The 8,047-nt window shown below is 30.1% G+C and overlaps 1 non-coding gene across 1 annotated transcript; it reads right to left on the reverse strand.

Annotated features, from left to right (window-relative positions):
- Positions 1-7,494: 7,494 nt before the first annotated feature.
- On the reverse strand, positions 7,495-7,578 carry TRNAL-UAA (transfer RNA leucine (anticodon UAA)). Its single transcript has one exon. It is a non-coding gene; the product is annotated as a tRNA-Leu (tRNA).
- Positions 7,579-8,047: the final 469 nt, after the last annotated feature.

An 8,047-nucleotide genomic window follows, 5' to 3' on the forward strand; every position in this document is an offset into this window, starting at 1 on the left:
CGATATTTAGGGTATAATATATTGATATAATAAACGCAGGACATATTTTATATTTAAATGTTTCTAATCATCTTTAAAAACCGCTATTTTTAATGAATTAAATATTAATGTTATTTTTCATAAATTAAGGTTTTATGGGCGAATAACTGTATATTATTTCTTGAAACACCTTTCATGGTACCAACTTCAAAGTTATAAGTTGGTAGTAGTTAAAATAATATTGTAAATAGATAAATAGGTTTAGGTAAGTATTAAGCTAAATTGTGTGTATATAGTTGAGTATAAAATACGTAGTAGATAGCTTAAAAAAGTTTTTTGTTTATTTTAATTTTGTTATTATAATTATTTACTAGTTATGTACATTTTTTTGCGTTAATAATCTAAGTTTGATTTTTTATTTAAATTTTAGTGAGTTCCTTATTTATTTTTGGTAGTCGGATCAAGTTTTTTGTTTAAAAATATTTTATTTTTCTCTTTTAGTGTTAGATATTTATTCAATAACTTACGCAATTATTTTATATAATATTAAAATTTGTATAGGCTAAGTAGATGCAGGCTGTACGAGGAAAAATAGAAATAAACAAACAAGGATAAGGAGCGCTTCAGGCCCCAGTGACCGCTATATAGTCTGGGTGATTTGATAAATGTTCTAACTAAACAACAACCCAATGTTAGTGTCTCTGCCGAGAATCGAACCCGCGACCTCCGTTTGGGAACTAAACGCTTTAAATGTTACACCATAGAAGCTGTTGTCTACGATATTTCTAGGATGTCTTATATGCTATAGTTAGTGCTTAAAAAGCAAATTGAATGGCTTTTGCACTGAACGACTTCCGATTTTCCATCGTATCAGCTCAGCAATAACATTATACCCAAATATCTGATTACTTTAGATCAAAAATATGCTTCCTCCATTCAGATCCTGATTTGGTTTCAGTGGAAATACCTCGGAAGTGCACTTTTCGGAATAAAATAATAATTTTGAAAATCGGCCAACAATTGACGGAGAAACCGGCGAACATACATTAAATATATATATATATATATATATATATATATATATATATATATATATATATATATATATATATATATATATATATATAGAGAGAGATATTACATCATCAGTTTATCGTAATTTGTTCTATAATATTTGTTTCTATTTCATTGTTTGTCTGAAACACATCAATTGTAAACAACACCGTATAAAAAACGGTAACAATTTGCTATCGTATGAGAGAGGCGTTTTGCATTGCACCTCATGTTACCAATAAAACGTTCAATGTTACCAGAGTGCATTTTCACAAATATTTATGTCTCTTATATTAAATATATTTCAGTGTATGAGATCAACAACAACAATAAACATTTTCAAATGAAACTTGTTTATTTTATGTTTTTTTTTAATTCTAATCTTTTATAGTACTTTGAGTACTTCTTTTCTAGAAAAAAATATTAACTACCTTACTTATATAGAGTGAGTAATTGAGGAATTAAAACAATTCACAATAGATCAATTATTGATTGTAGTAGCGTGTTAATCTATGCCAAGCTCTAGTGGAAATTGATGCTGACTCGCTATTATAATTTTACGTTGTGATCTACAATACCCTTTTATATTACATTGAGAATTGTTTGCTGAAACTATCAGAAATTGAAATGTTATGAGTAAGGAGGAATCGAACATATATTTTTTGTCAGAATTTTGCAGGCGCTATAAACGTCGCTAAAGCTGTAGTCTTAGGTATATATTTAATTTAATTGACGATATAGCTATAAATATTACAGAAAATGAGAAAGTAGATTATTGGTAGACGTCACTCTAAATGACAGCGTAAATATGATATATTTTTTATAAAGTAAAGTAATAGTAGCAGTTGAGTAAAAAGTAACAGTATATTATTCGATTATATTACAACACTGACTAGAAGAAGGCCACTATTCTAGAAGAGGATCAAGCTTCATAAAGAGACATCATATTTGTGTATTATAATAACGTTAACATATTTTAATATCGTATGATGCGTTCGAATTGAACCTTGAGAGAGTGGAAAAGTATTTAGAAAAGGTATTCCCTGAGTTCCTAACTTCATATTGAATGAAATTCAACAACAGGGTTAGAATAGAGGGCTACTTTAGTCAGCAATAACGAATTCGATGAACAAATTCAATCTAGTCATAATTCCATTCTTCATAGAACTTTCATAAAAAGGAACTGCTAGTTGTTTGAATATGAAAATATTGTAAGAAATACTTCCTTCTTCCATATCCAAAAAACATTTTTTTCCCACATTATTGTTTATAATCACCCATAATCATTAGTTTCGAAAATTGTGTAATTTCATTTGTGTCCAATAGTGTTTTGCAAATCTGTTTGGAAATTTTATCCGCATTTGGAATCCAAGTATCACACTTCTTTTGGTGTCCATTATATAGACCGTGACTATCTTCTAACTATCTTCTAATATCGTATATTCAACTTGCGAAAAAGCAAATCAACATTTGACATGCATTCAATTTTTAAAGCATGAAAGCAAAATATGACGGATATTGCCTTTTAGCATCTTCATTTCCAAAGCGCAACCAACCGAGAAATCGAACAGCGCTACCTTTATATTTAGAAAGTTCTATAGAGCATCAATTCTGCTTGTCATTACATGTATAAATATAATATGGCTTCATAGAATAAATATTACTTAAGATAACAAGAAAGACCAGAATTGTAAGGCACAAGGAATTTAGTAGTTGCGAAGGTGACAATCCGAATAAACACTACAAAATAAATAGTTATTACACAAGGAAATCTTGAAGACATTGTTTACCTAGGATGCGCCATTATATGGTTGCACTGAGATATCTAATATTAAAATAATCCAAAGGTACTAGTAAATAGAAATGAGAACATCCACAAATATCTAAAGGTACTAACAGTAAGAGAAGAAATTAAAAGGTTTGCGGTGATTATTCAGAAAATTGTTGTAATTATTAACCATATAGTTGGAATATGCTTGCCATATCCTTTCATATAAAAAAAATTGATTGTAACATATAATTAACTAAACTGGTGCCACACTGTATAAACAGTTTTCAACTATAAACGAAACTGTACCAAACAGAAATAAGTATATTGGTCTTCCCTGTATAAATCCTTCTAGATATATATTTTTCCACCCCTGCAATAGCTTTCCAATACGGTCTCCCCGCGCCCCGTCCCGCGCCGCGGGGTCTCCTCTCTCGGGGTAACGTCGGAGAGTCGCAATTTTTCTCGCGAAGCACGTGACCGGAATAAGATCGAATCGCCACTGTTTTGTTTCAGGCAAAAAGATGGCCCGTCTGACGGAGTTCTTTGGGCTAGGTCGATAGTTGAGGAAATGATTGCTTTCCTTTTTTGAGTTCCCTCCCCGCTTTATTGAGGAGAAAAAAATTGATCGCCAACTGCGCAGAGTTTTTGCGAGAAGCAGCGGGGCTATCGTTATCGGATGTTGGTTAAGGATGTTATTGTATGAACTATTTGGATGTAATTAATACAATGCTGTGAAATATAATATTAATTCTAATGTCTTCTTCAATACTATATAACATTGTTATATTTTTGGGCATGGGATTGCATTTTATACAGGAGATAGACAAAGAAACATCTACATCCTATTACACATTGAAAACGCTGCTTTCGTATATGTGATGCGCATCTATGCATTACGCTCATTCCCACAGCCAGAAAGAATTATTCTTGATTTGAGAAGCTTCAAAATATCATCACATTTTCATCAGCCTTGCCAGTACATTGGCTAGACGTCAACATAGTTGAGCACTTATGTGTATTTTGTACATTCTCTGTGTTTTAAGAAGTACATCGTCTTTACTCTTACTGTATAATTTTACATTTAGGTATGTATTAAACAGTTCCAATAACATGTAAATAAATCACAATTATTTATCAATTGGGCAACCGTATATTGATAAAGTAGAAACCCGATCAGTTTAAAAAAAAATTGAGCACCAACTATAAGAATAACACTCAAATACACTATTCCAGTTCTATAACATACATTGTGAAGAAATAATATTTAAATTTGGATATACTTTAAAATATGAGGAAAAATGAAGGAGAAATAGAAGAATATATAAATATATGAACTTGTATATATGGTCTATTTAAAGTTATTTTGTACATACATCATCTAAATATGTGTAAACAGTTCCAATAACATGTAAATAAATCACAATTATTTATCAATTGGGCAACCGTATATTGATAAAGTAGAAACCCGATCAGTTAAAAAAAAATTGAGCACCAACTATAAGAATAATACTCTAATACACTATTCCAGTTCTATAACATACATTGTGAAGAAATAATATTTAAATTTGGATATACATTAAAATATTTTCAATGAAGGAGAAATAGAAGAATATATAAATATATGAACTTGTATATATGGTCTATTTAAAGTTATTTTGTACATACATCATCTAAATATGTGTAAACAGTTCCAATAACATGTAAATAAATCACAATTATTTATCAATTGGGCAACCGTATATTGATAAAGTAGAAACCCGATCAGTTCAAAAAAAATTGAGCACCAAGTATAAGAATAATACTCTAATACACTATTCCAGTTCTATAACATAAATGAAATAATGGGCTAAGCATCTGTATCAGAAAATCAGAGGGTTTAATTACCGAAAGAGGATACCAACATTTAAATCAAGCATTGTTCGGGTATACTGTATGTAAGAGATTCATTAAAAATATATAATTTAACAACTACTTGCGGAAACATGGAAAGTAGCTACACAGATGAATCGTTTATAAGATATTGAGATAGATCAACAAAAGGCGCATGAAAAGTTACGATTAGTAGTAAGATACCTCAGTGCTAAGAAGGGCCATTGATTGATATATAATGGAAGGTGATAGCAGACTTGAAAGAGCAAGTTATGAAGATTGTCGTGGTGGCGATCAACTAAAAAATCTTTTAATGGATACATATCGTTATATCGCTTTATAAAGGCAACCCAGTGGCATGAAATAATTTCATTCAAAGGCAAATACATTTGAGACAAGATTTGGCAGCCCAAGAACAAACTAAAAGTGGAGGACTGTGTGAGTGAAAAAGTTTTTAAGAGTGTTCAAAGAGGGAATTATGTTCAAAAAAAGAATTGTTACGTTTGTTTATCGCAGAATTGTGCAAACTTATTCAATTAAATCACAATTAGAAGTAGTATACTTCTATGTTCAAACAAATTTGAATGTATAATGTTTTGTTCTGGCAATTGAAATGTATTTTTGTAATCTTTGTTTATAATGTTAATTAGGTTAGCTGTTAGATGGGGTGTTAAATATATGATTTATGTCGATACAAGGGCCAATATAGAAAACAAGAAGAACAACTAGTAGAGGGCGCTGTAATTTGAATGGAGACTGTTCGAAATTGTATAAAGTACCAGCGATGTTAATAAAGAGACTCTTTTGTTTCAAAGCCATATAAGGTCTTATTTACTCCGTACCGTCCCGAATTATAAGTGACTCGTAGCATGTTATATCGTTTTTTTTTTAATATATGCATTTTTACGGTGAAACAATAATCTGTAATAATAAGTCACATCAACAACGAAGCAGTACAACTAAATGACAATGCGCAAGAAATGAGAAAATTTAAATGAACTAAACCACACGAACTTATACACTATATATGTTACTATTGAGGTAACCTGCACCTGTCCTTCTTGTGGATCGATCCAAGTGCGTAAGAAAAAAAAAATTAATATATAATTAATATTATACTAGGGGAATCGAAAATAAAAGATACAAAAAATTCTCAGATTAAAATGAAAACTAAAAACAGTTCCGAAACCCTAATCAAATATATTCCATTTTAATATAATATCTTTTCAAAAATTAAACTTTTCAGTTAGGCAGTTTAACGTTTATACACATAACAAAGTGGACAAAGTTGTTGAAAGTTATACGCGATGTACAAGCAACCGCCGTGTCCTCGCAATGTCCGAAAATACTTTAATAAATCGCGATTATACGACAAGATCGGTCGTGTCTACAAGCAAGAAGCTATTGTCGAGTTAATTCCACCTGTAAAGATGTTCGATCCCATCGACAAGTCGCTCTGAATGCCGCCGTCTCACGCGAAATCGGGGCGAGGACCTACATGACCCATGACATCTTTATGGGACTCTTAGTTGCTGCGTTGCCGAAAAATATCTTACAGTGACACCATACCTATATCTTTATGTATTTTTAAATAAATTATAAGTAACTATTCATAATTAATCTACAAAATAAGTGTAATAATAAAAAAAATTATTTGAAGCATGCTGTTGAAGCAACAATTAAACTTTCAAGTTTCATTATAGCTTTAATCAGTACAATACACGTTTCTAGAACATCGAAGGTGGTTAAAATTCTCATGGTATCCAAACCATTTAAAGCCCTACATATTTGAACACATGGGTGTGTGTATCTATCAATTTTTATACAATTAAATTTTGAAATGTTCATAAAAAACTAGAGGAAAGTTACATATTTCCAATAATATCTTTATCTCTAAAAATAGCTAAAAGGTCAAAGTGGTTTAAGTCTATATAATTTTCTGATGACGACTAGATAATAGAGATAATTGGTTTTTAATTTTGAAATCTGGTTTATAACCAAAACAGCTTAAATAAATATTTTAGAAAAAGAGGAAAAACGCATATATTATATATATTAAATTAAACAAATTTAATAACATATTGCTGTGTTACTATTACCAAATTTTTAGCGAAACAAAAACCAATATTTCAATGAAATCCTTGATAACCAGTCTATAGAACATCACAAATCTTGTGTTATATTATACATGTACTGCACTCATTAGGAATAATACTGAGACCTTTATCTGTTATCTGTCTGGGGGTTATCTGTTTGAAAAGGTATTATGAGTGAGATATCTAAAACTATACGTCGGGATTATTTTTATCTGTTTATACCTTCAATGTCGCTTTGTATCGCCGTTCAACTTGACGCCTCTTCCTTTTGTCAAATAAAAACAGTTTTTTAAGTAAATCAATTTTTTTCCATGTGTATTATCCATTCAAATTATATAATTTATGTATAGTTTATACTATAACTGATTTAACATATCGTTACTTCAAGAAATTGAACAATGTGAAACAATGCCTTGGTATTTCATTAATCACTAATTTCCAACAATATCTCTAGATACATACTGCAAATCCTACAAAAATTCCAAGAAGGCTAATTTATCTATGAGCCATATAACAATTTCACATAATGTATATAGAACATAATTGATTAGTATATTTTTATGTTACATTTAACATCATAAACATATTATAAACTTTAGATAAACTTGTCAATGGATTATTGCTTATCGACTAATTTTTATCATCTTGTAATATTAGCGAAGCTGATATTAACTATTCTAATTTTAACTTTTTCTTGTAATTGAAACTTTTAAGTATAAAAATATTTGTCAGGTGTGGGGTTCGAACCCACGCTCCCTTTCGGGAACCAGAGCTTAAATCTGGCGCCTTAGACCGCTCGGCCAACCTGACTTGTTCAAAGGGTGTTTTACATCATCTTTTACATAAAAAAATTAAATTTATTCATTAAAGTTTAAGTTTTAAGTAATATTTTAAGGGTTTCAAATGCAGTAACTTAATAAGTTAATAATAGGTCCGAAATTGATAATATCTCCAATACAATAATATTAAATAAATTTTAGTTTCATTTTTAAATAGTGAAAAAAAAACAGTTTTCTAGCCCTCTATTCTATTCAGTTTAATCTGTTCAAGTTTACAGTTGAATACTAAAAGTATGTATATGGTTAGTGTTGAACTGTAACTGGCTTCTTTGCCTAGAGCTCCTTTTGGGCTCTTACAAATATTGAAAAAAGCTTTATATTTTTATGGTTTAACTCCTGATTTTTTTATAGAAATCAGTTGTTTGTTAGTTAGTTGTTTAGTTTGTTGAAATTAACTAGTTAATATAGCTGCCGCGGCTTCCTTTGTAAAATATGTATTT

This window comes from Rhynchophorus ferrugineus, unplaced genomic scaffold, assembly GCF_030347505.1.
Source record: "Rhynchophorus ferrugineus isolate W39M unplaced genomic scaffold, kcgeb_rfMv2 rfM3, whole genome shotgun sequence".
Taxonomy (NCBI): domain Eukaryota; kingdom Metazoa; phylum Arthropoda; class Insecta; order Coleoptera; family Curculionidae; genus Rhynchophorus; species Rhynchophorus ferrugineus.